We start from the raw sequence: 15,818 nt of genomic DNA on the forward strand, positions 1-15,818 counted from the left end.
CTGGCTGAAAATACCAAGAAAGACAGAAGTGGGGCACACCTGACTTTCCAGAAAGTCCAGTCCAGAATAATCCAGATATTTTCCAGCTGTGAACAGCAAGTAGATCTGCTTTCTTGCACTATCTGAAGGTGATATTAGGTCTTTTCTATTACTTTTCTATTCCACAGAGGTTTCTGATATATTTTCAGACTCCCTATCTTTGATTTGTCAACTTTAGATAGTTTTGGAAGTAGCTGTAAATGAAAATCAGGAGTTGATCAAATAACATTCTTATCTGATGGATGAATTAGAAAACACACCCTGTGATTCAGTTCTGGTTTTAATGGGAATACCGTGCTCTCAATTCTTAAAATATAGCAAAAGGGAAGTGGTATGGGAGTACATCTGGTAGGCTTCTGTAAGTATATATATAAAATCAGACTTGCTGGAGCTGGTGTCAGTTGTGAACACATATATTGTAAATTTTTTCTCTGTCTTTCAGGAGTTTTTTAATGTAAATCTGTGAATCTGTCTCCAAACCTAAACATCTTTGAAAATTTTTGTTTTACAAAAGTTGGGTAAGGAAACAGTTTCACAGGTTGATTATCAAAGGGATCTTCTTTTATTTGGATTCTTTGCTGCTGTCTGGTAATATTTACTATTTTTGAGCTTTTTGATGAATGGACAGAGGACTAATGAGCACAAATTATGGAAAATCAGTGTCATAATGTTCAATATTATTAGAGCCTTGCTGTCCAATATTAGGATTAAGAGTATCATTCATAAAGAAAATGGAGACCCTTAATCATGTTAATTTCAGTCAATTAATTGCCTACATTAGAATTAAAATTTCATAAATTTATAAATGCAGAAAAACATAGTTCTTCAACTGCTCATAATGTATTTTGTTTTCTTTGGGGGTTTGAAAATAACACCATGATCCTCTTTTGGCTACAGAAAATGTTGGTGTCCATCATTTCCCACTGCAGCAAAGTATTAAATTATGATCACAGTGGCAATGATTACTGATTTTCATTTTTGGAAATAAAATGATGCATTTATAATTATGAATAAATGTTCGATGTGCATAGAAGCACAGGCTTATGAACTATCTTTTTCCCATAAAAAGCAAACAAATTTCTAAAGCTTGTTGCATAAGATGTTTCACAATTCCACTATGGTGCTATAGCACCGGAACAAAACAAACCTTTGCAATAAAATGGCAACCTAGCTGTTTAAAATAGTATATAGGGACAAAGTATCCAGGTATAAATACAGTAAAAAAATAAAAAAAAACATTAATATAAGAAGAAGGAAGGAAGGAAGGAAGGAAGGAAGGAAGGAAGGAAGGAAGGAAGGAAGGAAGGGAGGGAGGGAGGGAGGGAGGGAGGGAGGGAGGGAGGAAGGAAGGAAGGAAGGAAGGAAGGAAGGAAGGAAGGAAGGAAGGAAGGAAGGAAGGAAGGAAGGAAGGAAGGAAGGAGAGAGTTGAGTAGATGATAAATTACAAATTTTACAGTATGTAAATTCCAATTACATGCAGTGGTTTCTGACAGCAACATCTATAACACAAAATTTAGCTATTTTCTTGGAAAGTTCACTGAACTGATCACTTAGTAAATAACATACTGTTCTCCGTTGGTGCCAGCTGAAATGTTTTACACTTAGACGGGTTATCAGTTCTGCTCTCCAGGGAAGACAAATTGGGAAGCTAGAAATACGTGAGTAACTGTCTCAGTTACAGTATCAGAACAGATACACAGTCAGTCTTGGAAAGGAACAAGATTTTATCTCTTATTAAGGAAAAGGCATCTAGATGTGCCAGAGTGACTACCTTTCTGTGTGACAGCATAGAAATTTGGAACACACACACACACACACACACACACACACAGATATCTATCTATCTATCTATCTATCTATCTATCTATCTATCTATCTATCTATCTATCTATCTATCTATCTATCATCTATCTATCTCTGGATGATGAAAGGTGAGTAGATGAGATTGAAATAGAAGCTTGTCCCCTTTCCATAGAATGGGAGCTTGTCCCCTTTGTATGTCAACATGCTGATTTCTTTATTCCAACCACTTTCCAGACCCAGCATGTATAGAGTTTAATGAGCAAGTCTGTAACAAGCCAAGTCAGATGAAATTTGGTTCTTCCAGGGAGAAGTGTGGCTGTTTAGGAGTACAAGTTGGGCTAGAACCTTCCTCCAAAAATTTGCTTCCATCAGTATTTTAACTGGCATAGCCTCAAGCAGGCCTTAACAGAGATATATCCCAACTCTAACTGAAGAAAAGCTTTGGCAATTGAGCCTGGGATTCAGAGTGTAGATCTCATTATTGACTCTAATGACAAGACACAACATTGGCACAAGGCAACAGAAGGCTTAAGACTTTGGCCTTAAATAATGTAATTGCAGCACACATATAGTTGTTCCCCTTTCTATTTCCATAGCTAAGCAGGAAATCAAGCTTTTTGGACGCTTTTTGGGCCTGTAGATTTGAAGACTGTAATTTCCAACTTCCAGAGAAGAAATTGTGACCTTTTAGTGGAGTTGATGACCCCAATGGAATGAAGAGCTAGTGAGTAGACCGTCTCTTTGTAATTCCTTTCTGGACAAGGAGAAGACTTGACATTGCCCATAAGTGTTCCAGATAGTTGCTTCTCATGAGGAGATGATAAGACAGCTGTTTCTGGTGGGTTTAGAGCTCTGGGAGATGAGGAATAGCCCTCTTGCTCAAACCACAGTCAGTGCCTTTAAGGACACTGGGTTTGCATACTTCCTTTTCTAATCACTTTTGGAAATTGTTGGTTAACTGCTTTTCAGCTATTAGGAACCTTTGGATCAACAGGTTTTACAACAACAGCTGAATTTCCTTCAACCTTTAGAAAAAGAAGTTTTAACTACAAGTTTAAGGACTTAACTTTTTTTTTTGGAATAAAAAGCAAAAGGGTGATCAGAACTTTGATTCTGGAAAGTTACAAATGGACTAAGGGGTCCGTATGGATTTGAAATAAGTTTTTGGAATTAATTATAAGAATCCTTCTCATGGGAAAATGCTTTTGTTCTGAACTCTTAAAAAAAAAAAAGATAGGATGGGACTTTGAAGATTGGACACTAAAGGGAACTAGAAGGAACTAAATATTGCAATTAAAGGAGAAGAATACTTAAATTTGACTTACAAATACAGAATGAAGCAAAATATTTTAACATCAGACATATTGAAGGATATTTTTGAACAATGGACCCAGAAGTTAATTTTAAGAGTGTCTGCCTCTATAGATAGACTCTGTTTAAAAGATGCTATGGAAAAGGAACAAGTATTACCTGACATGATTAAGACTGATTGGAAAGTGGATTTAAAAATGTTAGGCTATAAGAATGACATGTAAAAAGATGTTACACTGGACATACAAAAGAAACTAGCTGATGTCTTAATAATTAAAAGGGATATATAAATAACAAACCAAGAGAGTTATATATAAAAGGGATATACAAATAACAAACCAAGAGATTGAGCTGGATAATTTTCCTAGACTGGATTTACAAAAGAGGCTTGTTAAAGCTTTGAAGAATTTTGTGAGAAGGGACAAAGAAAAAATGAAAATAAATCAAATTCTATGGCATTAGTGGAAGGAACTAAAGATTAAGATTGTTAAAAGTAAAAGGAAGAAATATAACTTGGTTTATTTGATCAAGGTTAAAATAGATATGTTATCTCTGGTGACCCTTAATGGGCTTTTGCTGACATCAGGACTGAATGACAAGGCTTTAAGGATTTGTTTATAAATAAGGGATGGGATATGGGATGAAGAGTTTGTTGTATTTTAAGGGAAGTTGATAATTTACTAAAACTGTTTATACTTGTGATGAAGGGAGAAGTCATTTGTTTATGTATTACTTTATTTTTTCTTTACTATATTCTTATTTTTTTCTTTCTTTTCTATTTTCTATTTTCTTTTCTTTTCTGCACCTTCTATTGTTTCTTTCTAGTCTTTTATTTTTTTTAGTTTATATTAGTTTTTATTGTTGCAATTGTCATTTTTAATTTACATATATATATATATATATATATATATATATATATATATAAAAGGCTGTCGTTTCCAAGATGTTATAGATTGGAAATAAACACTAAGATATATCTATGCCTTCATTAGCTTGACTGAGGTGTTATTTATTTTTAACGTGCAAGGCAAATTAAAGCAATGCCTTGTGAATATCACTACTTTGGATTCTGAATACTTGATTTTAGCATTTCAGCTTTGCAGAATTAGGTCATTGTGCAAAATCCCCTTTTGAAACAGAAAGAATAAGTGTCTTTAACATACAATAGTACAGAGATTTCACTATGAATTCAGGTTTAGTGAGGATTCTTACAATATCACTGATATAAACATTTAATAGGAAGGGGTCCAAGATACAATCCTACTTAATTTCTTTAGTTGTGGGTCTAGGCATGGTCAGTTCTCTGCCATTGATGCAGCTGACATGTAGTGTGGTGTTTTCATATAACATTATTAAGTGAAGAAGCACAGAGAAAGATCTTTGAGTACTAGCATATTTTGTTGACAAATGGTGCAGAATAACACATTGCTCCACTATTGAAAAGCCTGAATAGAAGTCAACTTGTTCCCCGGCTAGAACTTTTTCTTGGATCTTCCAGTCAGCAAGCATTTGAAAGAGATATTTTGCATATCTCTTTCAAAAGTTGGGTGGCTATAATAAATTAAATTAATAAATACAGTTTACTAATGAGCAAGCTGATTAGACAATAGTTAGCTGTGTTTGTCTTATTCCCTTTCTTATTTATTGGAATTACTATGGAATTACTCCAATCTTTAGAGATGTGGGCAAACACAGAGGCCTACCATTCAAATTTTGTTTTTAGCATCTCTGGTGGAATCAGGTTTCCCCCATGGATGTGCCATTTTTTAAATTGATGAATTAAGGACAGTATTTCTTACTCTGAAATGGGAGGCCAGTCAGATAAAGAATGGAGAAGAAATGCTTCCTGATTATTTTGTAAAATATGAAACGAAAACGTGAATATCCAAATTCCTAAAGGATATTCAGTTACCTTTTCCAAGACTATAGCCTGTCACTGAAGAAAAAGAAGAGGAAGCTATTACACCATAACAAAGAGTCAGTTTTTTGCTTGGACTGAGAAAATCAGCCTGTCCCATTTCAGCCAGTTGGCTTGCCATCTTCTTTTTCAGGACAGCTTTATACTTCTTTTTTAGAGAGAAGAATGTTTCCTGGGAATAAGGTTTATTGTTCACTCTAGCAGCTATGTGCGCTCTGATCACTAATGCTCTGGCATGGAAGCATTCCCTGTCAAACCAAGATTTCGAAGGCATAATGGACATTTGGAGCTAGCCCAGGAGTAGACTTTAATAATTTTTGAATGAACTAGTGATGTTTTGATACATATCTATTGCTGTCTGTGTCTCCCTTGCATTGTTCATAAACATTTTTGCTGCAAAACTTTGGATGTGGTTAAGCATTGGGAGCATGCATTCTCTGGTCAACTGATTATCTGATATAGAGCAGTTTCTTAAATCTTGCATCTTTTGGAGTGCTTTGTGGTGGCTTTCCAATCTCCAAGAGGACAGTGAAATGCCTGATTAAAGGAAAATAGTCACTATAATACCAAGAGGTAATACTGAAATTTGCATAGCACGGAGCCAGTTCTTTAGCAGTTAGCATGGCCAATGTGAATGATTAAACAACACAAGCAGCAGCAACAACAATGGGGAGGAAACACGTATAGAAGATCTGGAGGAGATAAATATAGTGTTACCTCCATGGGCATGACCACCCTTCAAACCAGATGTTGCTAATGGGGAGGTAGCTATGTTCTTTATCTCTATCTCTCTATCCCTCTATCTCTCTATCTCTCTATCTATCTCTATAAATGATCTATCCCCTCTCACCCCTATGGATGGCATGTGTCTTCCTCAATCTTGGGTCCTCTACCAGAGGCCTGGGAGATTGAAGGTTCTGCACAGTAACTTAGTTGTTCCTGGCACTGCACTCTTCTGCACAGAGAGCTCTGATGTTGTTCCCAGGATCTGTTGGAGCATTCTCCCAGCTTAGGAATCATAGCCCTTAGTGCTCTACCACCACTGGGACCACTTTGGCCTTTACTTTCCATGTTCTCTTTAGTTCTTCCTTCATGCCCTGGTACTTTTCCAGCTTCTCATACTGCTTCTTCCTGATGTTGCTGTCACTTGGTACTGCTACATCTATCACCACTGCTGTCTTCTGGTCCTTGTCTACTACCATGATATCTGGTTGGTTGACCAGTACCTGCCTATACTGTATAGGTTCTCTAGCTTTCTGAGACCTGCAAAAAGTGGATTTCAAACTGTACCCAAATTGGTTGAAGGCAGGATCCATGCATTTAGCAGTCCAGCCACCAATGTTCCATGATGACAACCATGTGGGCTGTTGTGGGGCTATATGTCATTGCATGGAAATTGGGAATCTACCACTCAAAGTCTTACTATCAGTAGGAGCCTTTTGGTTTAGGATATAAAGCCTGAGGTGTGCTCATTGTTGCATGATGGAGGGTTTATTGGCTTGCACTGTCTCCATCTTTTGCACTGGCTATAACCCAAAGTTTGTCAGGAAGTGTCTTAATCTGCAGCATTTCTGAAGATTCCTTGAATGCAGGAGGAATCCTATTCCTGCACTGGAAGAAGGTACCAGCACTGAGGTATTGATATTTGTAAATCATGAGGAACGGTATCTTTAACACTTGGAAGGAGAGAAGACAACCAGTGTCTTCATTATTAACAGTAGGTACTAGAGACTAGAAAGGTGGAGTTCTTGGGGTTCTCTGAGCTTGTTTGTTTTCTTGCAGATGTTTTGTTACCTGGCTAGGTACCAAGAACTCCACAGTTCAACCCTGAGCTACATATATTATCTTCTATTGGGACTAGAAAGGTCTTGTCTGAGATATCTCAGCCTGTTTAGGGTGGTGTCCTGCTCATTCTTAGGCATTTGTAAGGAAGCATTCAGTACCAAACTTTCTTCAGGTAGAATAGTTCCCCAAGTTTCCCTTTCTCTAGTTTCTGAGAAAAGAGTTAAATGCTTTCTAACTAGAGCTTGGCTATTGTTCTTCAAATCTTATCAGTTGAAGAGGAAGTGATTGAGGCTGTTCTTGTTTTACTGTTGTGTGTGTAAGCATTATGCCTGCACTTAGTACAAGAAAGAAGATATTTAGATTGAAAAAAAAACCTGGGATAGATATCCAAAAAGGTCAGATAATTCTTCAGTTTAAGTAGCATACATGGAATTGTTCAGGTTTTAAACCTTAGCAAAACTCTGCAGTTGTCAGAAGAAGCAGGAAGCCAGTCTGTTGCTTCAAGGTCTACTTGAGAGATTGATATATGTAGGAGCTGACTCAGAGAAAGAGTAACTGATGTATATGTCCATCTATTGGTGTTACTAGCAAGTATAATTTGGCCTGTTTGAAGAATAAAGATACTACACCTGTCATGAAGGGCATGGAGGAGTTCCAATTTCTAGATAGGGAGCAAATCCACTTTTCTAGGAGGTAATGAAATAGTCTTCACTGAATTCCAAGATTTATGCTTTTCAGCAGGTGAAGTGATGGGAGGGCGTTCCAAAAAGTTAAGTAATGTGTCAAGTCTTTTATCAGTAGAGATTAAATTAGAATATATCAAAGGCACTGTACCAGCTACAAGTGGACAATGTTCTGCCAATAGCTTTGGAAGAGAGTACACTTTGGGGGGCAGTGTCAGCCCTTTGAAGTAGGCCAGGTCAGGAAGCAGACTACAAAAACTACTGGAACTCTACATTATTGATATCAGCTATATTAAATTCTTGAAAGCTTGATAACATTTTCTATCCCTCCCTTTTATACTATCTAATACCAAAGAGAGTTAAGAGGAAGCCAGTTTAATGTTTTCTTCTTTTCCTATATTTTAATCATGTTTTGCTAACTATTACATTCCTTGTCCAAGGTCATCTTGGTGGCTCTCTATTTGGGGGAGGAGGGGTCCATAAGTCTTGTATTCTCTATAGCTGTTTGGAGATTTATTTATTTATTTATTTATTTATTTATGGAAACAAAAGAAGGGGAGGAGAAAGAATAAGTTCCGTATCTATTAGTTCAGTATCAGATTCAATTTAATTTAACTTCAGCTGCTACTTAGAACAAAGGGAACACCTTCACTTACTGTATTGATGTTCAGAGATAGGATTAATTCAACAAATTGTGGTTGTTTTGTAGTCTTACTAGGGCTTGGCTGTCCTGAGTGTGAGTATGGTCATTTCTTCTTAAAATGGAAGGCAGATATCAGGGGGTGGGGGGGAAAGGGTATGGAGAGAGCAGCCCAATATTTCCACAAGATGTTTCTCTAAGTAGATTGAGGTGAAGAATACCAGCAAGCTAGGTGGATGAAAGATATGTACCCAGCTTTAATGAATCTCTGCATTTCTGAGTCTGGGTTTCAGGAGACTGTTTTGATCTAGATCAAGGCAAAGACTTGGACATCCTTTTTTTCCAATTAGGGTCAGACCATCTGACTCTGGATCTTGCAAATTTCAACATCAAGAACATTGTACTGTAAACTGTTCATCGTATATTGTACATTCCTTACATAAGGAGTTCCTCATCCATATGTTCTGATCATAGCACACGCTTATAAACAATTATATGGTAAATTTCCTAGTTATATTTTCTGACCATTTGAATTGTTCTTCATCAAATACCAATGAAATATCAGCATATAGTAATTACATATAAATCAGTGGCAGGTACTTTCATAGGAAGAGTTAGGAATGGGAAGAAGTTATACTAAATCTATAATCAGAGGAGGGATTTAGTAAGGCTGATTTGAAAAACTGGTCCCAATCTTCAACCAGAGAGTAGTACGTACTACTTTTATCAATGGTAGGAAAGGATATCATTTATATTTGTTAAATAAATATTATTTTAACTCTTCATATCAAAAGACAACCTTTTACCTGCATTTGAGTTTGATTTTAAAGTTCTTGTCATACATTATTTTTATGTTTGCTGCATTTATTTAATCTATGTGGAACTGTCTTTCTTACTACTTCCATTTTTCGTCCACTCTTTTCTATAATTCCTTTTCCAACTCCTAAGACTAGCCTTTCTTCCTCCCCCATTTCCCTCCTCGGTCCAAGAAATAATCCTAGAAATGGATGTTCAGGCCATCACCACCAATAGTAATAACTTCACTAGGGTCATAGACCAGAATTCAGACAAAACAAATAAACATAAAATAAGAGCACAAAAAGATCTGCTGTGTTATTAGCACTAAGTCCTTCTTGTCCCACAGCATTGATACAACATGCTGTAATTGCTAAAAAAACAAAATTTTGCAATTACATGGATAAGTTTGGTAAGTGTGGGATTTTTGTTTGCTAAGTGGAAGTAATATAAAATTCATCTGTTTCTTTTCCCCTTTTAATAAAGACTGAAGTAGCTTAAACCACACATCTAAATAAAATTCACCTTGTGGGAAGAAATGTTCTATGGACTCAATTGTTCTTGATGTACATAAGCATGACCTCTGAGATAATGAAATTTTATTGAACTTTCCTTCCAGTATTGCTGAGGTGTAAGCCCTGAAAGGGGCCCTAGGAAAGGCCTACTGATATTTAAAGTGACTGACTGAATATAAATATTTTTTCTGGGAAAAATCTCAGATGTTGACAGTTATTTGTGGTTTGAGTTAAACTCATTTTGGACTTATTCACTGCCTAATGACCTCCTTGGCTTTTTCTAGCCCTAAGAGTAATAAAAAAAATCAGCCAACATGCCAAGGGAAGCCAGTTTAATTGTGATGCTCATCCATCATTTTGTTTTAAACTTGGGTCATAAAATTAACATCAGTGACTCTGTGAGGACTTGATTAAGCCTAAGACATAAAGTTAAATTGCCAGGCTTTACTTTCAGTTCTAGGCCTCTAACTACAGGACCATGTTAGAGACATATCAAGGAGTAAAAAAGGGGAATCAAATTAGGAAAGTGAGTTTGTATTTTTTCAGAGCCCAAACATAAGATAGCTTAGATGGGGCCCAGCTGCACTTGATATAAAAGTTGTGCACCTATTTTATGGCAAAAAGCTTAACAGTGGTTGGGAGAATATATACTCTTTGTCTTAAAATGTCTGTTAGAATCTTTAGGACCACAAAGGAGGCAGAGGAGTTTTGATCATTAAATACTTGAAGCGCTTGACTGGTTCTATAACCAACTGTGGGCTTTGGTCCCATTAGAAAATACCAGGACATTTTTTTTTTTTAATCCATCAAATAATGACCTAACTGGAGGTAATAGTCATGATTTTAGCCAAAGACTGTTTGACTTGTGATGTTGGATTGCTCAAAGAAAGTCAGAACAGATTCACTATTCTGCCTTTCATATACAGAATGTGTGGTCCTCTTTTTGTCTGTTCTTTTTGAGAGAACCCTATTTAGAACAAGCAATCTCCCCAATTCCTAGATCTGGGAATCATACATCCACACAGCCTCCATGTTGCCAGGGTTCAGTCTCAGTTTGTTATTCCTCATCCCCCCCAACAGTGCATCCAGATACTAGTTCAAAGAATGCACAGCTTCTCCTGAATTGGGTGTTATGGAAAGGCAAAGCATAATGTCATTGGCACTGAGGAGAAACTAATGGCATGTGGCAGCCCATAGCATAACTCAGGGTATAGAGGTACAATCATTACCTGTATTGATTTTCACGACTATACTCTGAAATCATCATTGAAAGGAGAAGAAGCTGCAAACCCCCAACTCACAGAAGAATGCCATGGAATACAGGAAAATATCATGATAAATGGTATCAACAGCTACTGAGAGATCAGGGAGAATCAATATTTTTTAGGTGCCCTATAAGAAGAACTCCACTAACCTGGAATACAAATTTTGGCCCATAAAAATAATTCCCCTTTTTGATGTGGGAGAATAAGGAATAGTACAGCTACCATATTTGGGCTGTAAAATTCCACACAGCCATTGCATGGCAGAATTAGTTTTCGGTATTTCTTTGCTCCCCTTCATGGATCACTGCCTTGTCGTGGCGAAGGGGCTTGCGTAACTCAGTGAAGCCATGAGCTATACCGTGCAGGGCCACCCAAGACGGACAGGTCATGACAGAGAGTTCTGACAAAATGTGGTCCACTGGAGAAGGAAATGGCAACCCACTCCAGTATCCTTGCCAAGAAAACCCCATGGACAATGTTAAAAGGCTAAAAGATATGACGCCGGAAGATGAGCCCCTCAGGTCGGAAGGTGTCCAATATGCTACTGGGGAAGAGCGGAGGGCATTTCCAAGTAGCTCCAGAAAGAGTGAAGCGGCTGGGCCAAAGCCGAAAGGACGTTCAGCTGTGGATGTATCTGGAAGCGAAAAGAAGGTCCGATGCTGTAAAGAACAATATTGTATAGGTACCTGGAATGTAAGATCTATGAACCAAGGCAAGCTGGATGTGGTCAAACATGAGATGACAAGATTGAACGTCGACATCTTGGGAATCAGCGAACTGAAATGGACGGGAATGGGTGAATTTAATTCGGGTGACCATTATATCTACTACTGTGGGCAAGAAACCCTTAGAAGAAATGGAGTTGCACTCATAGTGAATAAGAGAGTGGGAAAGGCAGTAATGGGGTACAACCTCAAAAACGACAGAATGATCTCAGTGCGTATCCAAGGCAAACCATTCAATATCACAGTCATCCAAGTCTATGCCCCAACCACTGATGCTGAAGAAGCTGAAGTTGACCGCTTCTATGAAGACCTACAACACCTTCTAGAACTAGCACCAAAAAGATGTCCTTTTCATCATAGGGGATTGGAATGCTAAAGTAGGAAGTCAAGGAGTAATCGGAATAACAGGCAAGTTTGGCCTTGGAGTACAAAATGAAGCAGGGCAAAGGCTAATAGAGTTCTGTCAAGAGAACAAGCTAGTCATAGCAAACACTCTTTTCCAACAACACAAGAGACGACTCTACACATGGACATCACCAGATGGTCAATACCGAAACCAGATTGATTATATACTTTGCAGCCAAAGATGGAGAAGCTCTATACAGACAGCAAAAACAAGACCAGGAGCTGATTGTGGCTCAGATCATGAGCTTCTTACTGCAAAATTTAGGCTTAAATTGAAGAATGTAGGGAAAACCACTAGACCACTCAGGTATGACTTAGATCATATTCCTTGTGAGTACACAGTGAAGGTGATGAATAGATTTAGAGGATTAGATTTGGTAGACAGAGTGCCTGAAGAACTATGGACGGAGGTCCGTAACATTGTACAGGAGGCAGCAACTAAAACCATCCCAAAGAAAAAGAAATGCAAGAAAGCAAAATGGCTGTCTGATGAGGCTTTACAAATAGCTGTGGAAAGAAGGAATGCGAAAAGCAAGGGTGAAAGGGAAAGATATAAGCAACTGAATGCAGATTTCCAGAGAATAGCCAGGAGAGATAAGAAGGCCTTCTTAAATGAACAATGCAAAGAAATCGAGGAAAACAATAGAATGGGGAAGACCAGAGATCTCTACAAGAAAATTGCAGATATGAAAGGAACGTTTAGTGCAAAGATGGGCATGATAAAGGACAAAAAAGGCAGGGACCTAACAGAAGCAGAAGAGATTAAGAAGAGGTGGCAAGAATACACAGAAGAACTATACAAGAAAGATCTTAATGTCCCTGATGTCCACGCTGGTGTGATCACTGACCTTGAGCCAGACATCCTAGAGAGTGAAGTCAAGTGGGCCTTAGGAAGCATTGCTAACAACAAAGCTAGTGGAGATGACAGTATTCCAGCTGAGTTATTTAAAATACTAAAAGATGATGGTGTTAAAGTGCTGCACTCAATATGCCAGCAAGTTTGGAAAACGCAACAGTGGCCACGGGATTGGAAAAGGTCAGTTTACGTTCCAATTCCAAAGAAGGGCAACGCCAAAGAATGCTCAAACTATCGCACAATTGCACTCATTTCACACGCTAGCAAGGTTATGCTCAAAATCCTACAAGCTAGGCTTCAGCAATACATGAACCGAGAACTACCGGATGTACAAGCTGGGTTTCGAAGAGGCAGAGGAACTAGAGATCAAATCGCCAACATTCGCTGGATCATGGAGAAAGCACGAGAGTTCCAGAAAAATATCTACTTCTGCTTCATTGACTATGCAAAAGCCTTTGATTGTGTGGATCACAACAAACTGTGGCAAATTCTTAAAGAGATGGGAGTACCAGACCACCTTACCTGTCTCCTGAGAAATCTGTATGCGGGCCAAGAAGCAACAGTTAGAACCGGTCATGGAACAACCGATTGGTTCAAAATAGGGAAAGGTGTACGACAAGGCTGTATACTGTCACCCTGCTTATTTAACCTATATGCAGAGTACATCATGAGAAATGCCAGGCTGGAAGAATCACAAGCCGGAATTAAGATTGCAGGGAGAATCATCAACAACCTCAGATATGTGGACGATACCACCCTAATGGCAGAAAGTGAAGAAGAACTAAAGAGCCTCTTGATGAGGGTGAAAGAGGAGAGTGCAAAAGCTGGCTTGAAACTCAACATTAAAAAAACTAAGATCATGGCATCTGGACCCATCAATTCCTGGCAAATAGAAGGGGTAGAAATGGAAGCAGTAACAGACTTCATTTATTTGGGCTCCAAGATCACCGTAGACGGAGACAGCAGCCATGAAATTAAAAGACGCTTGCTCCTTGGGAGGAAAGCTATGGCAAGCCTAGATAGCATATTAAAAAGCAGAGACGTCACCTTGCCGACAAAGATCCGCATAGTCAAAGCTATGGTTTTTCCAGTAGTAATGTATGGCTGTGAGAGCTGGACCATAAAAAAGGCCGAGCGCCGAAGAATTGATGCCTTTGAACTGTGGTGCTGGAGAAGACTCTTGAGAGTCCCCTGGACTGCTAGGAGGTCAAACCAGTCAATCTTAAAGGAAATCAACCCTGATTGCTCATTGGAAGGATCGATAATGAAGCTCAAGCTCAGATATTTTGGTCACCTAATGCGAAGAGAGATCTCTTTGGAGAAGACCCTGATGCTGGGAAAGATTGAAGGCAAAAGGAGAAGAGGACGGCAGAGGATGAGATGGTTAGATAGCATCACCGAAGCAATGAGCATGAAACTGAGCAAACTCAGGGAGGCAGTGAAGGACAGGAAGGCCTGGCGCAATATGGTTCATGGGGTCACGAAGAGTCGGACACGACTTAACGACTAAACAACAACAACAATTTCTTTGCTGCCATCTAGAGCTAATCCAAAGTTTTCCAACCCAAATATTTATTTTATTTTATTTATTTATTTATTTATTTATTTATTTATTTATTTATTAAATTTATATCACCGCCCAACTCCCCCACAAGGAGGGACTCTGGGCGGTTCACAACAAAACAATTTATAATCAGTAAAAACATAAATAATACAAATATAAAATACAATTATTAAATACAATGAAATCCAAGAGATGGTGATATTATTTCAGCCTGTGACCAGATAATATTGGTCAAAGGTAAGACTAGGGAACCAGCCAACCCCAAAACTATTCCCATCCCCACCCCACGCGTGATGACAAAACCAGGTCTTCAGTTTTTTTCTGAAGTCTAACAGGGAGGGGGCCAACCTCACTTCTGGGGGAAGAGTGTTCCAAATGGCAGGGGCTGCTGCACAGATGGCTCGCCTCCTGGACATTGTCAGATGAAATTCTCTTGCAGACAGGGTCTGTAGCATGTTCTCTCTGCATGACCGGGTAGGACAGGCTGATGTGATGGGGATGAGACGGTCCTTCAGGTACCCTGGTCCCATGCCATGTAGGCCTTTAAAGGTGATAACCAACACCTTCAACTGGACCGGGAAGCAAACTGGCACCCAATGCAGCTCACGGAGCAAAGGTGTTATATGTGCTGATCTTGATACACCTAAAACCGCCCGCGTGGCTGCATTCTGGACCAGTTGAAGCTTCTGGATACTCTTCAAGGGTAGCCCTATGTAGAGCATATTACAATAGTCTATATGGGAGATGACCAGGGCATGAGTGACTGTTCAAAGGGCCTCTCGGTCCAGGAAAGGGCGTAACTGCGGACAATACGAAGTTGTGCAAAGGGCCTCCTGGCCATGACTGCCACCTGCTCTTCGAGCAGGAGCCATAAGTCCAAGAGGACCCCCAAGTTACGCACTGGGTCTGTCTGGGGTACTGCAACCCCATCCAGAACCAAATAAGGCAAATTCCTAGGGACCTAGGAGCCATTAACTCACAGCCACTCTGTCTTGCCCGGGTTCAGCTGAAGCCTGTTGCTCCCCATCCAGACCCCCACAGCCTCCAGGCACCTGGAAAGGGCAGCCACAGCATCACTTACTTCCCCCAGGATGGAGACGTATATCTGAGTATCATTGGCATATTGATGATACCTCATTCCGTGGAGATGGATGATCTCACCCAGAGGTTTCATGTAGATGTTAAATATATATATATACTGCACAAAGTACTTTAGAATTCCTTGAAAGCAAAATCTTATTTTTAAATTGGTTCTGTGAAGCTCTGTTTTGCAAACCTTTGGGGGACGATGGTTTATTAAAACAAAATGGAATTACAGAACATTATTAATAAGTAAAAATCTGTATGTAGGAGATAGTTCATGTTGTTAGACTAGCACAAAACTTTTAGACAACTTCTTCTTACAAATATTTCTGAAGCACTAACAAGTTATTTAGAAATGACTGCCCTTAACCTTACTTTAGTGAATTTTATTCTGATTGAAATAGTGTATTTTAGAAATTGGTAGCCTTAAG

This window comes from Python bivittatus, unplaced genomic scaffold, assembly GCF_059951505.1.
Source record: "Python bivittatus isolate LINGU-HERP-01145 unplaced genomic scaffold, Pbiv_v1 ctg000840_np1212, whole genome shotgun sequence".
NCBI classification, from domain to species: domain Eukaryota; kingdom Metazoa; phylum Chordata; class Lepidosauria; order Squamata; family Pythonidae; genus Python; species Python bivittatus.